The following is a 20,624-nucleotide window of genomic DNA, read 5'->3' as shown; positions in this document are numbered from 1 at the left end:
GGCGGAGCAACCAGCCTCGTGGCTCCTGCAGGTCTGCTGGGTCACCCAGGGTCCACCCCGAGGCGGGACTCGCTGTGGTGGCAGAGACGGCGGTGGCCACCAGGGGGCACTGTTGGCCAGTTCTCGCGGAGCGCTTGGGCGGGCTTGGCCAGACCCCGTTCGTTCTGCCTGATTCATTTGCTGGGTGCTGCTGGAGGGTGCTGGCCCAGGGGCTCCGTGGGGGGGACGGAGGGACCAAGGGGACTGGGAGCCGGGGCCTCGGAGAACTGCCTCTGGGGGTGCTGGGTGGCTGGGAGGCCGGGAGCGGCTTCACATCCCTCTTGCCCCCCTGCCCCTCTGTCCCCGCTGCCCCTCCCGGCAGCCGGGGACCCTGAGTGCTGTGGACCCTGCTGTCCGAGGGGCCGGCAGAGACTGGGCAGGGGACCTGGGGGTGCGTTTGGGCTTCGCTGGCTCCCAGCAAAGCTCAGGGGGTGAGCTGGGGCCCAACATGTCCCGTGGACCTCACTGCCGGGGCACCCGGCCTGTGGTGCGTGATGACACAACGTCCCAGCCACCCCCAGCCTGGGCCACTGCGCCCCTGGTCCCTGCCGTGTAGGCTGGGGCCCCTTCTGGGCCGGTGCTCTGAGCAGGTGCCGAGGGTCTTGGGGTCCGCAGGCTGTACCCCGGGCTGCTACCCCAATGCCCCCGGGCTATGTGGTTCCCGGCGGGTCCCTCCTGTCCTGCCTTCTCTCGCGTATGGTGGCTGGGACCATGTCCCTCGGGCGAGGCCCACTCCCCACTGTCCAGGCAGTGACAAGCGGCCCCCAGCCCCACTCGCCTGCACTCTGGGTGCCCGCTGCCCAGCCCCTCACCCACATCACTCCTGCAGGCTCCACGGCACCCTCACCAGCCCTGTCCTGCCCCCCCTGACCTGGGGCACACGTTCCCTTCATCTGCCCGCGGCCACGTGGGACCCCGGGCACCTACCTTACCTGCAGGGCCCCGAGAGCCCGCTACAAACGCCAGGTGTTAGGACTCCCCCCCCCGCCCCCCACCGCTGGCCTGGACGCGGGGACACGCGTAGACTCTGCATGAGGGAACGTCGCCTGTCACCCGCTGGCACGACTGCGTGTTCTTGGCACCGCGGTCCCGGCGCCCCCTCACCACGGGCGGCATCCAGACCGACACCGGTCACTGAGTGTCCGCCGGGCCCTCCCTTCTGTTCCAGCCCGTTCCCCGGCCCGTGGCTCTGAAAGGGCCCGGCTCTCTGCGCGCGGAGCACCCCTGCAGGCTCCCGCTTCATTTCTACGACCGGGCCCCCCACCCCTGCCCCCAGCTCCACACCGGCTGCCCTCTCTGTCAGGGCCTCACTCCTGCACGTCCAGTGATCTGTGTTTTTATCAGACACTGACTCACCCGCGCATTTATTCCTCCTCAGTGTTTGTGAACAGAGGGTCTGTGCTGCCCTTGCCACGCGGCCAGTGCACACGGGCCAGCTGCTGGGGGAGCACGCTTTTGCACACATGTGCACGTCCTGGCAGGGGCCCCGGGGCCTCCAGGAGGCTTGGAGGGAGCGTGGAGCGCCCCCCACGGTGTGCAAGGCTGAGGGCTCCCCCGGGCCTCTCCCTCCCACCGCCCCTTCCGTCAGTCCTGACTCGAAGGTCACAGTCAGAACCCTTGGGACTTCTCCCCTTCCTGCTGCGCCCGAGGGCCCCGTCCCTTCTCACGCCATCCCGGGTTCTCGTGGGAGTCTGTGCGTGTGTGCGCCTGCTTGTGGGCCCTCTGCGCCAACATGTTTGTGTTCGTGTGTGCTGTATCCGCGTGTATAAATGCACACGTGTGCTTATGGGTCCATGTGCCCAGTTTCCATGCGCTGTGCCTGTGTCTGCGTGCACACGTACGTGTGCTTGTTCCTGAACATTCCCTCACGCTGGTGGACATGCATGCACACTTGCGCATGCGTGTTTGTGTGTGTGGATGTCTGTGCACTCACGTGTTCCCGTGCATCTTGCAGCGTGTGTGTGCGTGTGTGCATTCCCCCCCCCCCCCCCAGGGGTTACAGCCTCTGGAAACCCATGCCAGTCCCTTCCCCCCGGCCGCGTCTCCTCTCTCTGCCTGGGCTCCCAGGTCCGAGCTCACAGGGGCGGATCCACGGAGCGGGGCGACCACTCCGTTCTCCGAAGCGCCTCCGTGGGCAGCAGAGCTGAGGTCAGAGTCCTTCCCTCGCTCCGTCGCCTGGCCTGCCTGAGTGGTCCCCCCACGGTGCCGAGCTGCGGCCACGCCGCGCCCGCTCACAGCCCTTCCCCCGACCCCCGTCCCCGTCCCCGATCCCTGATTGCTTCTCTCTCTCTCCCGTGAGTTGCAGCACTCGCTCGGCCTGCCGGACCCCACACTCACTTCTCTCCCAGACCCGGTGGTCGTTAAGTCCTTGCTCGGACCCTCTGGAGTCTTTTCCCGATTGTCTGTGGGAGGGAGGGACGGTCCCCCTTGTGCAGGGGACAGAGCAGGAGCCGGAGAGGGCAGACGTCTGCCGGGAGAGAGGAAGGGGGTGTGTCCCCCGTAGGGGAGGCCACGGGGCCCCTGAGCGCCGCCAGCCGTCTTCTGACCCTGAAGGGGGTCCGAGCTCTCCAGCGACCTCCCTGAGGGGCCCTGTTCAGTGCTGGTGGCAGGCAGTGCCCGGGGACCCGGGCCCTGAACCTCCCTCTGTCTGGCCCCCGCCACCTGCACCGTGTGGCCTGGCCGCCCTTGATCACGAGGGGCGCTGCTGGGGGCCCTTTAGCACCACCAGCCTCCTCGATACAGGCTTTCCTCAGACTGCGGCGGAGGCCGCCCTCTGGGGTTCAAACATGACTCAGGCATGTCCACCCGGAACCTTCCTTTCCCCGTGCACACGGACCTCATCGGCCTTCTCAGGAGAGAGGGACGGGCAGGGGTGAGGAACTGAAGTGAACCTGGGTGTTTGCAGGGGTGGGAGGAGGCCACCCCGGGCAAGTCCCTGCCTCCTCGGCTTCTCCCCAGGAAGTGGGTAACTGGGCTTCCTGGGACGGGGGGAGGTTAGGGGAGCTCATGAGAAGAGGGCAGGGTGTGTTCGCCCCTGCACAGGCACTTTGCTGCCCAAGTGTCCTCTCTGACACCTGTTGCTTTGGCCATTTGTTTTCCAGCAAGGGGCACCTTCCTCATCCCCCCACTGATGAGATTGTGGCGTTCCCCCCCCCACCCCCCCCCGCCCCGCCTGAGGAGCCCAGCTCTGCATGAAGCCTCGTGTCTGTGCATGAAGCCTGGCCCGACTCTGCAACGCAATGTCAGGTCGGGGGACCAGGGAAGCATCTGGAGCCTGGGGGGTTGGGGGCTGCGGCTGGAGGCTGGGGGTGCCGTCCGAGGGGGGACCTTGGGGGGGTGCCTCAGGCCCCCTCCCGCCCCAACCAGAGCTGCCCCATTTATCTCTCTCGTCCCCAGGATGGCCACCGGGGCTTGGAGGGGAGGGTCCCACGGGACACAGAAATCAGAGATCAGGAAGGATGGAACTGGGGCCCGAGACATGGCCGGGGGAGACGTGGCTGTCGTGGGGGCTGAGAAGGGCCTGCCTCCCGGGGCCGCGGGTGTGAGGGGGCGCTCGGACACGGACAGTGGCCGTCCTCACAAAGCCACCGTCATGCTTGGAGCGTCTGCCACGATCCTGTCCAGCGAAAGGAAGGATCCTCGTGGATGCAGGGGTGACCTCTTCTTCCTGTCTGGGGCTTGTGACTCGAGGCAGGGGCACAGGGGCACGTGTCCCGGGAGGAGGAGGCTGGAGGCTCTCACGCCGAGCTAACCTGAGCGCGGCCGGCACAGAGGGCAGCTCAGGGGCTGTGGCCGTCTGCAGGCCAGGGTCGCCTCCTGCACGGGAGCCTCTCTCTGGGGTCAGCGCGGACTTAGTCTCATTGGCGTGACTCCAGGCTCGGGCTAATGAGCCACCGGGCGGGAGGCGGTGTGGCCCTCGGGCGGCAGATGTGAGTGGACGGGTCCCTGTCAGGCCAGGACAGCCTGGTTTGAGACCGGGGGTGGGGAGGTGGTGGGGGCAGAGGCTGCCACAGCCTACCCTAGACCTTCCAGAACACCCTCCCCTCTGCTCACGGCCCTCCCCTGCCCACATGCATCCTTCGTTTATGGAGGCTTCTGAATCAAGGAAAGGGCAGGTATGATCACAGGACCCTTGGCCTGGGAGAGCCCGGGACCCTGGGCTGCATCTGCCTCTAGTGCAGCCTTTGGGACCTCCCGTCCTCCCCCTGCCCGGCCGCACAGGTGCTCACCCCCACCCCAGCTGCTGGCAGAAGTCAGGAGAGGGGAGACTGTAAGGGGGGGTCTGATGTCAGCCTCATGCTGGCCCTCAGAGCCATAGGGACGGTGTTTCCTCCTCAGGAGTGTTGGGGGGGGCGTCTCCCTCCCCCCCAAAGCCCCACATCCACATGTAATTTTGGGTTCAGGCTTCATGTAATTTGTCCATCCAGCCCGGGAGGCCCGCCCTGCCCCACCTGGGACTTCTCTGGTCACACTGACTGGTCACACGGTGGCACCCGGTACGCCCAGGGACCCCCATGTAGCTGACGTCCCCACGTCACAGCACCCCTGGCCCTGGGTCTGCCCTGGACAAGGCCCACTGACAATTGTCCCCCTTCAATTAATTTGTCTTGAAAGAAGCATCTGATTCCCTCATCGCCTGGCTTCAGGAACATTCCGGAAAGGTCCGCCTGCTGGGTGATCCTGCTGCACCCCTCCCGTGACTTGGCCTGTGGAGGGGCTGCGAAACCCTTCTGGAGGGTTGGCCCAAAGAGGAAGCGGGGTCTTCTGCCCCCACCCGCCAGCGGCTCCCGTGTCAGGGACGGGGGTGGGGGCAGAGCCGGACGGACCACCCCCCGTCTCTCTGATGGGCGCTCGGAGCTCGGCCCGCGGCCTCGAAGGCGCCAGGTCGCGCGGGCGCCTGCCTCTGCCTCCTGTCTGGAAGCAGCCTTGTCCTCCCCGTGCCGGGAAGGCCCCCAAAGCACGGGGCCAGCCCCTCTCCTCCTGAGGACTCTGCTCGGGGGCGGCCCCTGGGAGAGGTCTGGGTCTGCCTCGGACCCTCCGGCGGCAGGGGGAGGGCCCGAACTCAGCACCAACCGGCCTCCGCGGAAGGCGAGTTCTTCTGGTCAGTGACTCGCACACAGCGAGAGGAAAGGAGAGAAGTAGGGAGCTCCCTCCCCAGGAAAGTGCTTACGAGGGGGGTACCCTGGGGGGCACGCCGTTTGGGGGACCTTCGGGCAGCGGACAGTCAGCAGCGGGTTGACCAGAGAACTCTTTTGACTTGAAGGAAAGTAGTCAGTGCGAGCGTGAGCGACAGGCTCCCCAGCGTCGTCCCCTTCGTGCATCCTGCCGGGAGCCACCCCGCCTCGCCCCCAGGCCAGCCGAGGACACGGGACCCTTGGCAGGCTTTCGGGCCTTGCTGTCTTTTTAATTTTTAAAATAATCCTTTAACTTTACGTCCGAACTTACTGTTCCGCAATTTTACAGTAGCAAAGTTGCAATTTCTGTGGCTTTTAGATTTACAGAAAAGTTAACGATTTTAGATTTACAGAAAAGTTAACGAAGAGTCTAGTACCCCGGGAACTGTTTCTGGGGGGCATTTGTTACAGTTAAGGGACAACTTTGATACGTTGTCATGAACCGCGGCCAGGATGACTCGTGCGCCCGTGGTCGTTAGCACCTGTCCTCTTTCCGTCCGGGACCCCTTCCGGGACGGCACACGGGCTCGGGGTCAGGTGACCGTGGGCTCCTCCGGCTGGGACAGCTTCTCAGACTTTCCTAGTTTGTGACGACCTTGACCGCGTTGAGGATTCCCTTTGCAGAGGGTCCTTTGGAGGGGATCTGGGTCTCTTTCCATCGGGACTGCGCCCGGGCGCTGGGTTCTTGGTACCACGACCGTGGAGGCGGGACCTTCCCTCACCTGCGGTCGAGAGCACGCCCTCCACGTGACGGCTCACTGTGGGCACTGACCTTGCACACCTGGCCGGGACGGACGTCAGGCGTCTGCTCCATGAAGATCTTCCGCCTGCTCTCCCTGCCCCCGTGGGAAGAGTCACGTTGGGGACCCCACACTCGAGGGGGGGGCGTTCTGCCCCCACGGAAAGCCTGTGTCTCCACTCTGTTTATCTACTTCCTCAGTCACTCGCTCGTGTTACAGGGACTCACGGGTGTTGTCTGTGCGTAGGGCGATGATCCAACACCAGGCGTGCATTTCCTTGCTTCCAATGTTCCGGCTTCAGCCCTCGGAGCTCCTGTGCCCTTTGACGTGGCTTCCCCATTTCTTTTTAAGTTTGTTTATTTTGAGAGATAAAGAGAGTGAGCAGGGGAGGGGCAGAGGGAGAGGGAGAGAGAGAATCCCAAGCAGGGTCTGCACCGTCAGCTCAGAGCCCAGCACGGGGCTCGAACCCACAAACCGTGAGATGGTGACCTGAGCTGAAATCAAGAGTCGGACGCTTAACCGCCTGAGCCCCCAGGCGCCTCTAGCCTCCTTCAGGTTTTTACGTGCAGTTTTTCACCTGTGATGACGGAGCCCCGCAGCTGTCCCCACGAGTCGCACGGCCGTCCGGGTCCTAGGCGCGTCTGCGTCCTGTGCTACATCACTCGAGAGCCGTGAGCCGCGGAATGTTCCGTCCGTCTCATAAGGACATAAAACCCAACGAGGATCTGCCCCACGTATCTGGAAGTTTTGTCTGAAAGATTCGGGGACTTTCTGGCGCTAAATGAGAACAGCGCGACCAGACCGTGCGGAATCGGACGAGGGTCCTGCACACCGTAGGGGTAGGGCAGTCTGGGGGGGGGGGGCGGGGCGCGTGAGCCGAGGTCATTCTGTGGCTCATCCGGGGACACAATTTTCAGGTCACGACGGTGGCATCTTGGTCTGACGGCTCTCAGCGTCCACCTGGCTTCCTTTTCTGACAATGTTGGTTTTTCTGAACGGTTTGGCCCAGGTAAGGAGCTGGGACATCGAAGTCCTTGAAGCCATCAGGTCCCTGCACAAAGCATCAGGACCCTCCCCCTATGCCTGCCCCCCCCCCCCCCCGGAAAGTGTGCACACGAGCAGTGACCAGAGCAGCCGCAGGTCCCTTACGCCCGGTGCTGCCTGGGATTCGGGAGTGATGAAAGCTGACGTTTCCGCCGGTCCGGCAAGGGCTCCTGGCGACCGCGAAGGGAAATGGTGGACCCTCCTCCCTCCCACCAGCCTCCCGGGCAGACCTTCCTGCTCCGAGGGGCACTTTTGGCCCCTCACGCCCCCCCCCCCCCGCCCGGGTCTGCAGCCCCCACCCCTCCGCACCCCCCCCTCCCCCTGAGGAAGCTGTCGTCTTGGGCGTACGTCCTCCCTCCCTCCCTCACTTATTCCAAAACCTGTTTCTTCTTATTTCCCAAAGGCCCCCTTGAAATCAACTTTCTCCACTCTCCGAATCGGCAGAGACCGAGAAATGTGTGTTTTTCTTCCTCGATTGAGATTGGGTTGCTGCTTCTGCAGATGTGACTCCTGGACACCTGGTCCCCGGTGTCTCGGGGTGGGGGGGTGGGGGGGGCTGCAGAGGCCAGAGGTCACACTGACCTGGGGGAGCAGCATGAGGGAGGGGCTGCAGCCAGAGTCATTCCCATAGTGCACCTGTCAACCCCGGGGATGGGGGGGACGGGGCTGGGAGGGAAGGATCCAAATTTAAATGAGGTGACGGACAGAATCCCAAACAAGGTCACACTGAGACTTGGTTTCCTGATGGGAGTTTTCCGGAATCGTATGCAGTGTCCCAGAGTTACAGGGTGAGAGTCCACCCCGCCACAGCGCTGGGAGAGGCAGCTACGGTGCCAAACGAATTGACAGGGAGGAAGGGAGCGGCCGACACGCCCGGTGTGAGCTCAGCATCGTTTGCAATTAAAGAACACACCGCAGGCCGCCCGACTGTCCACCTGTAGGAACACGGGAAATAAATTAAGTGCTGAGGCTCCGAGCCGTGATGAAGAATGAGTTCAGGAATAATCCCCAAGATACATTGTTAAGGAAAAAAAAAAGTAGGAATCTTCAGCAAAGTGGTGGCCACCAACCGTGAAACGGCATTTGTGACACGTGGCTGCCGGCTCACGGTTCACAGCCATCTCGGAGACTTCAGTGATGTGAACGCGAGCTCATTATCTTTCACTTGGAGGGAGGGGCACTCCGGGCCAACACCAAGGCGCGGGCGGGGCTGGGCCCTCCCCCGAGGTTCTGGACGTGGGTCCTTCCCTTGGCTCGTCCGGCATCGGGGCTCCGGGTCCCTCCATCGTCAGAGCCGGAAAGGGCTTTCTCCAGCTTCCTCTTCTCCAGCCCTCTTCCCTCCTTTTTGTTTCTTTTAAAGTTTACTTATTTGAGAGAGAGAGAGATAGAGAGAGCACATGTGATTGGGGGAGGGGCAGAGACAGGGGAGAGAGAGTCCCAAGCAGGCTCCACGCTGTCGGCACAGAGCCCGGTGGGGGGGGGGGCTGGATCCCCCGAACCGTGAGACCATGACCTGAGCCGAAATCAAGAGTCAGACGCTTAACTGATTGAGCCATCCAGGCACCCCATCATCCCTCCTTTTTAAAACAGACTTTATTTTTTCAGAGGAATTTTAGGTTCACAAGAAAATTGAGTGGCAGTCCAGAGATTTCCCATATGCCCCCCCCCCAAAGCCTCCCTCACCATCAACATCCCCCACCTTGAGGGCGTAGCTGTCGTAACCGATGGCCCCACAGCCACACATCACGGCCACCCAGAGTCTGCAGTCCCACATGAGGGTTCACGCTGGGTGTTGTACGTCCCATGGGTTTGGACGAACAAACAGTGACACACGTCCAATGCTGTTAATGTCACACAGAGAAGTCTCGCTGCCCTGAACATCCTCTGTGCTCCCCGTTCACCCCTCCCTCCTCCAAACCCCTGTCGACCACTGGTTCTTCCACTGTCTCCACGGTCGTGCCCTTTCCGGAACGTGACGTGGAGCAGGAATCAGACGGCGTATAGCCTTTTCGTGGGCGTCTTTTGCTCACTGATGCGCATTTAAGGCTCATCCTTGTCTGTTCATGGCTCCATAGCTCATTCCCTCTCAGCTCATTTCCATCATCTGGATGGAGCACAGTCTATCCATCACCTGCTGAAGGGCGTCTTGGTTGGTTTCAGGTTTTGGCAATTACGAGTAAAGCTGCCATAAACATCCGTGTGCAAGCTTTGGTGTGGACGCTGAGGAGCACACGTGCTCAGTTGTGCAATTGGAGTGTGGTTAGTGTCGTGAGGAAACCCCCACAGGGGCTGCACCGTCCCGCGGGCTCCTGGGGGTCCACGTCCACTCCGGCATCGGGCGTTAGTCTTCTGGACTTTGGCCGTTCTGACGGGTGTGTAGCAGGTATCTCATTGCTGTTTTAATTTGCACTTCCACAGATTTGGTGTTTCCAGATCCGTGGTGCTTACACACGTTCAGAGTTTTCTAGAGGCAGGCGAGCCCGTGATTCGATAGAGACCAGGGAGTCGTCAGTTGTAATTTCGGTCCCCACTTCTTTTTTCTACAAACGCACAGGCTTCTTTGTGGCGGGGAGGGCGTTCTGCCTGACGCCCCGGCGGTGGGCTCTCGGGGCCTCACTTTCCGCACCCACGCTGACCAGGGAGAGCACACGCCTCTTCACGTGTGCCGTTTCTATGATCCGGAGCCGGGTGTGAGCCGGAGACCCTGGCCCTCCCGAGGCACAGGCTCCCGGGACGGACTTGGAGCCTCTCACCCTTTGCGTGAGGACGGCGGCAGGTAAAGACCAGTGCGACAACTGGAAGCAAATGGAGAACAGAAGACAGCCAAACCCTAAGTGAAGAAAATCACCCCTAACTTCTGGCCCTTTCTCCGCGATTTGCACCGACTTTCACCTCCGTTACTTGACCGAGTCCAGAGGCAGCCTGAGGGGGACAACCGGGAAGGGATTCATCACACCCGGCCTAGCAGGGCTCCCCAGAGCAGACCAGGAGGATATTCATGTACAAAAGAGATTTGTTTCCAAGAACCTCAGGTCGTTGTGAGGAATGGCGAATCCCAAACCTACAGGGCAGGCTGCATCTATCCCCCTGTGTTATTCAGCCTGGGCTTCTACAAAATACTGTAGACCGGATGGTGTATAAACAACAAAAATTTCCTTCTCACGGTTCTGGAGGGTGGATGTGCAAGATCACGTGCCAATGTGGCCGGGTTCGTGTCTTCTTCTAGAAGAGAGTTCCTCATGCTGCAAACAGGGCTTTATCTCTGGCCCGTGTCATTAAGTGCAACACAAGGGGTGAAGGAAGAAGACCCCTGGGAGCCACAGCTAGTAGAGATCTCCTGCAGATGGGGGGGACCATCCCCAAGGCTCGCCCAAGCTGGGGACTCAGGTTGTCCATGAATGTTTGCTCCTGGCCTCCCTGTGAGATGGGCCTCACCTTGACAGGGCAGGGATGCTAAAAGTCAAGCTGAGTGAGGTCCATGAAAAACGGTGGAGGATGGACCTCCCAAACTTCCCCATAAAGCAATGAGAAAAACAGGAAACCTGATCAGAATCAACTTTTTCAGAACCTGGCAATTAACCAAATATTGGCAGCCATCTGGAGAACTTTATTTCATAAAAACAGCTGAATCTCGGTCAGGATAGTAAGCTTTAAGGCATTTTATCTTGCCTGTTCTCCTACGCCTTTCTGCGGCTCCACAGTAGCCTTAAAAACACAACAGCCTCCGGTTACAGCAAAACCCAGAAGTCCAGCACTCACCGGAAGGGGCAGAACAGGGTTGGGCAGAAGTGGGATGTAATGATTTGATCTGCCTGGAGGGCGCCCCGTGCAAGACTGTCTTTCACCCGACTCGGAGTTTGCACGATGCAAAAAGCCTTTTTTCCCTGGAAGTGTTTGTCAAAAACAGTTACAGAGAGTTGTTTAGCTTTGCAGCTGTGGGAGTTGGTAGATAAGACTTGAGGCAAGCAGTAGGGTACCTGAAAGGTATAAAAGGAAAATCTGGGGGATGAGACGTCCACCAGAGTTTTGAAAACCTGCGAGGTATCCCTGGGAAGCTAGAAGGTACGTGTGTGTGTGGGGCTGGGTGTATGTCCTGGGTAGCGTGCATGCTCAGGAAAGACTGAGGAGGCTCCCAGCTTCCATTTCTGACTGCTCTTGGAGCTTTGTACATGCAGGAAGTGAAGGCTGTACATACAGGAAGTGAAGGCTGTACACGCAGAAAGTGAAGGCTGTACACGCAGGAAGTGAAGGCTGTACACTCAGGAAGTGAAAGCTGTACACGCAGGAAGTGAAGGCTGTACACGCAGGAAGTGAAGGCTGTACACTCAGGAAGTGAAAGCTGTACACGCAGGAAGTGAAGGCTGTGCACGCAGGATGTGAAGGCTGTGCACGCAGGAAGTGAAGGCTGTGCACGCAGGAAGTGAAGGCTGTACACGCAGGATGTGAAGGCTGTGCACGCAGGAAGTGAAGGCTGTGCACGCAGGAATTGAAGGCTGTACACGCAGGAAGTGAAGGCTGTACACGCAGGAAGTGAAGGCTGTGCATGCAGGAAGTGAAGGCTGTACACGCAGGATGTGAAGGCTGTGCACGCAGGAAGTGAAGGCTGTACACGCAGGAATTGAAGGCTGTACACGCAGGAAGTGAAGGCTGTACACGCAGGATGTGAAGGCTGTACACTCAGGAAGTGAAGGCTGTACACGCAGGAAGTGAAGGCTGTACACGCAGGAAGTGAAGGCTGTACACTCAGGAAGTGAAAGCTGTGCACGCAGGAAGTGAAGGCTGTACACGCAGGAAGTGAAGGCTGTACACGCAGGATGTGAAGGCTGTGCACGCAGGAAGTGAAGGCTGTACACGCAGGATGTGAAGGCTGTGCACGCAGGAAGTGAAGGCTGTACACGCAGGATGTGAAGGCTGTGCACGCAGGAAGTGAAGGCTGTACACGCAGGAAGTGAAGGCTGTACATGCAGGATGTGAAGGCTGTACACTCAGGAAGTGAAGGCTGTACACGCAGGAAGTGAAGGCTGTACACGCAGGAAGTGAAGGCTGTACACGCAGGAAGTGAAGGCTGTACACGCAGGAAGTGAAGGCTGTACACTCAGGAAGTGAAAGCTGTGCACGCAGGAAGTGAAGGCTGTACACGCAGGAAGTGAAGGCTGTACACGCAGGATGTGAAGGCTGTGCACGCAGGAAGTGAAGGCTGTACACGCAGGATGTGAAGGCTGTGCACGCAGGAAGTGAAGGCTGTACACGCAGGAAGTGAAGGCTGTACATGCAGGATGTGAAGGCTGTACACTCAGGAAGTGAAGGCTGTACACGCAGGAAGTGAAGGCTGTACACGCAGGAAGTGAAGGCTGTACACGCAGGAAGTGAAGGCTGTACACGCAGGATGTGAAGGCTGTACATGCAGGCAGTGAAGGCTGTACACGCAGGAAGTGAAGGCTGTACACGCAGGAAGTGAAGGCTGTACACGCAGGAAGTGAAGGCTGTACACGCAGGATGTGAAGGCTGTACACGCAGGAAGTGAAGGCTGTACACGAAGGATGTGAAGGCTGTACATGCAGGCAGTGAAGGCTGTACACATAGGAAGTGAAGGCTGTACACGCAGGATGTGAAGGCTGTATATGCAGGAAGTGAAGGCTAAGGCAGAGCGGTCAACCCTCTGGCTGAGTGTTGAAGACATGGCCAACATTCATATAGAACCCTTTGGCAAAGACTGGAAGACTTATAGATTCTTAGCATTTAAGAAGTATCTGTCCAATCATTAGCTGATCGTGAAGCTCGCCAAGCATAGACTTTAGTGGCTAAGCATGACAAGGAATACAGACATCACAGAAGTCGTTAAGAAAAGTCACTAAATAGGGGCGCCTGGGTGGCGCCGTCGGTTAAGTGTCCGACTTCAGCCAGGTCACGATCTCGCGGTCCGTGAGTTCGAGCCCCGCGTCGGGCTCTGGGCTGATGGCTCAGAGCCTGGAGCCTGTTTCCGATTCTGTGTCTCCCTCTCTCTCTGCCCCTCCCCTGTTCATTCTCTGTCTCTCTCTGTCCCAAAAATAAATAAAAAACGTTGAAAAAAAAATTAAAAAAAAAAAAGAAAAGTCACTACATAAACAGTGACGACGGCAATAATAGGAAAAAACAGCGATGGCCAAAAAACTCTGGGGAGGAGGAAGAATCAGATTTCCAGAATTGCCACACTGTAGTATTTAAAATGTTCAGTTTTCAACAGAAATTTTGAGGCATGCAAGTGACAAGCATGGCCCGTGCACAGGGAGAAAAACAATCAACAGAAATAATCCCTGAGGAAACCCAGACAGAGGCAGAGACTTTAAATCAGCTACTTTAAAGATCAAACGTAGTCATGTCTATAAACTGAAGGGAAATATGAGAGCTTTGTCTCACCAAATGGACAATACCAATACGGGTATAGAGACTATGCAAAGAGCCAGATACAAATTCTGGAGGTGAAAAGTGCAAGCGGTGAAACATTCACTAAGGGGCACGATGGCATATTTGAGCAGGCAGAGGAAACAGCAAACTTCAAGGTAGGTCGATTGAAAGCATCCAGTCTGAGGAAAGGAAGGGAACAAATGAAGGAAGAGAAATAAACGAAGACTCGGAGATGTGTGGCACACCACCGAGAAGTAATGGGAGTCCCGGAAGGAGAGGGAGGGATAGAGGGTCAGAAAGAATATGCAGATAAGTAATGGCTGAAAGTGTCTCGAATTTGATGAAAAAATGATCACTAGAACCAAAAAGTTCAGAAAACCCCAATGCAGATAAACTCTAAGAGATCCACACCAAGAAACAGCATCGCCAACCTGTCAAAAGTTGCAAAGAGAGAGTGTTGGAAACAGCAAGAGAGAAGGGACCCTTAGTGATCAGGGTCAGAGACCCTCAGTGGATGATATGCTGGCTTCGCATCGGAAGTCGTGGAGGCCAGAAGGCCGTTGGAGGACATCTTCCGAGTGCTCAAAGAACAAAACTGTCGACCAAGAATTCTATAGAGGAACTATCCTTCAAACATAAGGGAGAATATGGGGCGCCTGGGTGGCTCCGCCATTTAAGCGTCCGACTTCGGTTCAGGTCATGATCTCACGGTTCGTGGGTTCCAGCCCCATGTCGGGCTCTGTGCTGACAGCATGGAGTCTGGAGCCTGCTTCGGATTCTGTGTCTCCCTCTCTCTCTGCCCCTCCCCTGTTCGCTCTCTGTCTCTCTGTCTCTCTCTCAAAAATGAATAAACATTAACAAACATAAAAAAAAACAAAAATAATTGAGAAATTAAGACATTCCAAGATGAATAGAAAGCAGAACAAAACAAAGCTCATTGCTACCAGACCATCCCCAGAGGAACATTCCTAAAATAAATACTGAAGGGAGTTTTTCACGCTGGAGTAAAAGGTCACTCGACAGTGACTCAAATCCATGTGAAGAAATAAAGAATAACAGTAAAGGAGGTATGTAGATAAATATAGAAGACAGTATAAATGTAATTGTTTTGTTTGTAGCTCTTGTTCTTTTAGCTGGTTCAAAAGACAACTCCGTGCAGCAATATCATAGATGTCCTGCGATGTAACGTGTGTGACTAAAAAGCACCACAAAGGTGTGGGGAAGGATAGTGCCTTATAGGAGCAAAGACCTCATTAAAAAATTTTTTTTAACATTTATTTATTTTTGAGAGAGAGAGTGCGAGCAGGGGAGGGGCAGAGAGAGAGGGAGACACAGGATCCGAAACAGGCTCCAGGCTCCAGGCTCCGAGCTGTCAGCACAGAGCCCGACGCGGGGCTTGAACTCACGAACCTCGAGATCGTGACCTGAGCCGAGGTTAGACGCTCAACCGGCAGAGCCACCCAGGCGCCCCAGGAGCAAAGACCTCTTAATACCACTGAAATTAAACTGGTGTCATTCTGAACCAGATTCATACAAGTCAAGATATTAACAGTAATCCTCAGGGCAACCACTAAGAAAATAACTCAGAACAACATAGACAGAGATGACAGGGAAATTAAAATGATATGCTAGAAATATTTAACACAAAAGAGAGCAGTATATAAAGAACAAAAATTACATTAGACACACAGAAGCAAACAGTAACATGACACCTCTATGTTTACAGGAGACACTGTTTCTATGCAGAGAAACAAGCAGATTGAAAGCAGGAGAGAATAAATGACACCATGCGCCAAGAACCAAGACAGCTGGACCGGCGATATTAGCATCATAGTACACTTTAAAGGAAAGTTTGTTTCTAGACATAAAAAAGGACGCTTTCTAAGTCTGAAAGAGTAAACCCATTGGAAAGATGTAACAGCTTCCGGCATATATGCGCCTAAAAAGAGCCCAAAATACGTGAAGCAAAAATTGAAGGAAGAAATAGGCAATTCCCTGTAGCAGCTGCAGACGCCAATGCCCCTTGTCAATAAAGGACAGAACGACTAAGCAGAGGGTCACCAAGGAAATGGCAGACTTGAGCACCTGTATAAAACAAGAAGATCTAGTAGACACCACAGAGCACCACGCAGCTGCAGAGCACACACCAACTCTCACAAGAGCACAGGAGACATTCTCTGGGGCATCCTGCATGCCGGGCCACAAACAAGTCTCAGCATGAGGGTAAGGCTGGCGTCACACAAAGTGTGTTCTCTGACCAGCACGGAATAAAACTAGAAATGAACAAGGTGGGGAAAATGAGGAAATTCACAAATACATGGAAACTGAATGACATATTCCTACATAATCAATTGTTCAAGGACAGAATCCCAAATGAAATCAGAAACTATTTCAAGATGAATGAAAGCAAAAGCTGCACATACTGACGCCCGGGGACACAAGCTTGTCCATGTGTTCAAAGCAGCTGATAGCCACAGTGGCGTTTGAAGGGAAATGTACAGCTGCAAGTGTCTTCCAGGAAACGGAGAAGGACCCCCAATCAATGAGCCAAACTTCCACTTTGATATTATGTTGTAGGGGCGCCTGGGTGGCTCAGGTGGCTGCATCTGACTCTTGGTTTCGGCTCAGGTCATGATCTCATGGTTCGTGGGATTGAGCCCCACATTGGGCCTTGTGCTGACAGTGCGGAGCCTGCTTGGGATTCTCTCTCCCCCCCCCCCCCCCCCTCCCCCACTCACTCTCTCTGTCTCTCTGAAAATAAATAAACTAAAAAAAATTTTTTTGAAAGATTAGGTTGTAGCCAAGATAAGCAGAAAGAAGGAAATCATATTGGAAAGGAAAACTATGAAATAAGGAATAAAAAACAATGAAGAAAATCAATGAAACTAAATCTGCCCAGTTGATCTACAGCCAGCAATAGATCAATGCAATTCTTGCCAAGCCTTTGCTGCCCACTTTGAGGAAACAGGCCTGCTGATTCCAGAAATTCCTATAAAAAGATCAAGTGATCAGAGGAACCCAGTCAATCCTCACAAAGAACAAAGTTGAAAGACTCAAATGTCCCCATTAAAAAAATTTTTTTTCCTAATGTTTATGTATTTTTGAAAGAGAGAGAGAGAAAGACAGACCACAAGCAGGGGAGGGGCAGAGAGAGAGGGAGACACAGAATCCGAAGCAGGCTCCAGGCTCTGAGCTGTCAGCCCAGAACCCGACACGGGGCTCAAACCCACGAACTGCGAGATCATGACCTGAGCCAAAGTTGGACATTTAACGGACTGAGCCACCAGGCGCCCCAACAAATGTTCCCATTTTTTAAATGTATTACAAAACTGTAGTAGTGTAGACTAAAAACCACTGAACTACACACTTTATGAAAAGGGTGAATTTTATGGTGTGTGAATTATATTTTGCAAAAAAACCCCAACTCAAGTTGGTTGGCATTTTTGACATGTGAACATTTAAGCATCATGCTTGCACACGGGAACACAGTGAGTCATTCCAACGGCTTTGGCAAGCAAGCATCTGGGTTTGGGCACATCCTGTCTACACCTGGGAGAAGCCTCACTGTCCCAGCTTCCAGACACAGCTGGGCTGGTGCACGGTTTTGAATTTAAAATGAAAGTCAGGGGCAATGATTACAGCAGTTATTTCTGCCTGGTAGTTGAGGGCAAACCCGGATGCCGTGTTCCTCCTGTGCACTGACTTTGCTGTCTCGCAGTGTCACATTCGGACAGTGTCGGGGGGTTCCCTCCAGGCAATTCCGTGACCCCACGGGGTGTCCTACAGCTGAACTCCGTTCTGACACCGTCTGCCCGGAGTCAGCGTCCCATCCCCCAGGGAGCGGCTCAGTCCCACAAGACTGCCCCCCTCTTCAGACGCCATTCCCAACTGGCAGGTTCCCGGGTTGCCCACAACTTCTGTCCGACTCGGCTCCAGATGACATTCCCGTGAGCCCCTTCTGGGGTTTGATAACCTGCTCGAGCAGCTCACAGAACTCAGGGGAACGCTTGTGCCATTCGTCCGTCGATCATGTAGGGAAGGGTTAGACGAAGGATACAGACGAACAGCAGACAGAGAGGTGCAGGGTGCGTGCGGGGAGGGTCCCACGCACTGGAGCTTCTGTCCTTGTGGACTTGGGGCGTGTCACCCTCCCGGCACACGGACGTGCTCACCAACCGACAAGTTCCTTGGAGCCCACACTCTGGAGATTTTTATGGAGGTTTTATCACATCGGCGTGATCAGTTATTAACTGGATCCCCCAGCCCATCCCCCTCTCTGGAGAATGGGGAGCAGGGGTGAAAATCCCAGCTTCTAATCATGGCGTGGTCTTTCTGGTGACCAGTGCCCACCCGGGAGCCCACCCAGAGTCGCCTCATTAGAACAGAAGACACTCGGGGCACCTGGGTGGCTCGTTTGGTTGAGCATCCGACTTTGGCTCAGGTCATGATCTCACGGTCCGTGAGTTCGAGCCCCGCGTAGGGCTCTGTGCTGACAGCTTGGAGACTGGAGCCTGCTTCGAATTCTGTGTCTCCCTTTCTCTCTGCTCCTCCCCCACTCATGCTCTCTCTCTCTCTCCTTCAAAAATAAATTTTAAAAAAATTAAAAAAAAAAAAACAGAAGACACTCTGGGGCGCCTGGGTAGCTGGGTCGGTTAGGTGTCTGACTTCGGCCTAGGTCATGATCTCGTGATTCGAGAGTTCAGGTCCCTCGTGGGGCTCTGTGCCGACAGCTCGGAGCCCGGAGCCTGCTTTGGATCCTGTGTCTCCCTCTTTCTCTGCCCCTCCCCCACTCATGCTCCCTCTCTGTCTCTCAAAAATAAATAAATGTTAAATTTTTTTTTTTTTTTTTAAAGAACAGAAGACACTCCAGGCCCCCGGGAGGGTGTCAGGAGCTCTGTGCCGGGAATTGGGGGCAGAGACCAACATGTATGTTTTCTATTACTTCACCGTAGGTGTGTTTCCTTTTTCAAACTCCTAATGAAGGCTGCAGACACACAGCTAATAAATCTCGTGTTCAGAAGCTCGGAAGCAGCAATTAAGCGCTGGCCACTCTATTTCCACATGCTCCCTAGAGAGGACACGCAGGGCCCCGGCAGCTCGTGTACATAATAGGCCCCCCCGACAGGAACTGGGTCCCTGGCAGCCGACGGCGAACGCGGCCCGTCACGCTGGCTGGTGAGCAGTTGATGGATTGTTGCTGAACACTCATCCTGCCGGGAGGCGGGCGACAGTTCGGCCCCCACCCCCGCTCCTGCACGGCCTTGGCCCGGGGACCGCTCGTTAACGAACAATTATGCCTCCTCGCCCTCTTTTCTCCGTGTCTGGAGAGCACCTCGTTATATCTTGCAAAGATCTCTCCCTTTTCCCATCGGACGGTGGTGAGGTCCACAGTGCCTATGGGCTGTTTTTCTGCAAAGTTTCCAGGAACAGGAAAAGCCCTCCCACTAAAATGAATTACCCTATTTTCAGTTCTCACGGCAAATATTTAATAAATGAAGCAGCTTAGAAGCCATTTAAAACGCTTATTGATGAGGCAGGGCCACAGCACGCAGCCCCGGGAAACGGAGTCGGCCACCTGCCCCAGGGAGGCGTTCGGACCAGCGACAATGTCAGAGCCACAAATAAATAATTGTGGAGATCTAGCACAGGGAGCTTCCTGGAACCTGGAAAGGAATTGGAAGGTCTATGGAAGCATCTCCAAGACGGGACAGTCCCCTCCCCAGGCACCTGTGACTTCTGGACCCCGGCCTCCCTGTGGGACCAAAGGCACGCCCACAGAGGGCACGGTTCTCATCTTTAATATGCTTTGGTCTTCCTGGTGCACAGCTTCCTGGCTGCCCAGGATAGTTTTATGAAGCGAATGGACTGATCTCTGCTCCTTCCGTCATCTGCCCCCAACGCCCACCTCTCTGATGCCCCCCCCCCCGACTGGCCCACACACTGCTCGGGCCACGAGGACCGGCCACTGCAAGTGCTGTCTGTCACAAGCAGGTGGCCACGTCACAGCTGGGGCATCTCCGTTAACACCGTGGGGAATCTGGACTTGCCGAGCGGAGAAGAGGAAGCTGGGTCCCTGTGTCATCCCGTGTGTGACCTGAGTGAGAAAGGTGCCTGGTCACGTGGAGCCAGAGGGGGGGCCGTGTGGCCTGGGGACACGGAAGGACCCACGGCCACTAGCGGGGAGAGCGGTGGGTATTCCGGCCCCTCGGTGCGCGGTGCTCTGGCCGCGGACGGCGTACCCGGCACCTGCAATGGTATCTGGATGGTCAGAAGACGGAGACAGACGTGAGACAGAAGAAGTCAGGGGCCTCCGTCCACCCAACACCACCCCTTGTGGGGCACGTTCGCCATCAGAGAAATGCGGGCGCGCTCGGGACCCGCGGATGGGAAGCCGCGACCCCGCCCTGGACGGCCCTGCTGGCGCTGGGGGGGGCCTGGGTCGGGCCGGGCTGCCACGGGAGCGCGGCAACGGGGAGCCCAGCGGGGCCTCTCCTGGGACCCGTTCCAGAGGACCCCGCACGAGTCCAAGGGGACGGGCTGTGCCATGAAGTGATGGGCGGAGTCAGCTGCAGGCAGGTGTGTAAGCCACGCTCAGTGTGGAGCCACGGAAGCGTACGTGGAAAACCCACGGAGGGCACGCTCCGGATCCCGCGTGAGGATTTCGGCACACGGTGGGTTACCCGTGGGGAGGGGGGCGCGGATCAGGGGACACAGCAGGCGTCCCCACGGCAGCAGGAAGCCAGCGGAGCCGAGGGGGCCAGCCAGCCGTGTTCCAGGTAAACAGGAAGGGGCTGCAGGGGAAGCTCAGACCCGGGCCGGCAGGGGTGAAGCCTGAGCTCGTCCGCTCGCCGTCGGCCGCGTTTCTCCCTCCTCCCCAAATCCTCTCCGACCAGCGTGTGAAGAGAGGCTTCACCCATCCCCCCTCACCCCCGCCCCCTCATGACCCCAGACGGGAAACGGGCTTAATGCAGAAGACGGAGGTCCCAGGGGACAGTGACTTCAAGGACAGGTGACAACGAATCCGCAAATTTCATAAAAACGCTGCTGGTTTTGCGCCTCCTTTCCCGAGTCGGCTTTCTTTTTTTAAAAAAAAATTCTAAATATTTATTTATTATGGGGAGAGAGAGAGAGGACGCGCAAGCAGGGGAGGGGCAGAGAGAGGCGGGGACAGAGGGTCTGAAGCAGGCTCTGTGCGGACAGCAGATACCCTGACGCGGGGCTTGAACCCACAAACCGTGAGATC

This window comes from Prionailurus bengalensis, chromosome B4, assembly GCF_016509475.1.
Source record: "Prionailurus bengalensis isolate Pbe53 chromosome B4, Fcat_Pben_1.1_paternal_pri, whole genome shotgun sequence".
In the NCBI taxonomy this organism is placed as follows: domain Eukaryota; kingdom Metazoa; phylum Chordata; class Mammalia; order Carnivora; family Felidae; genus Prionailurus; species Prionailurus bengalensis.
This window is presented reverse-complemented; position numbering follows the sequence as displayed.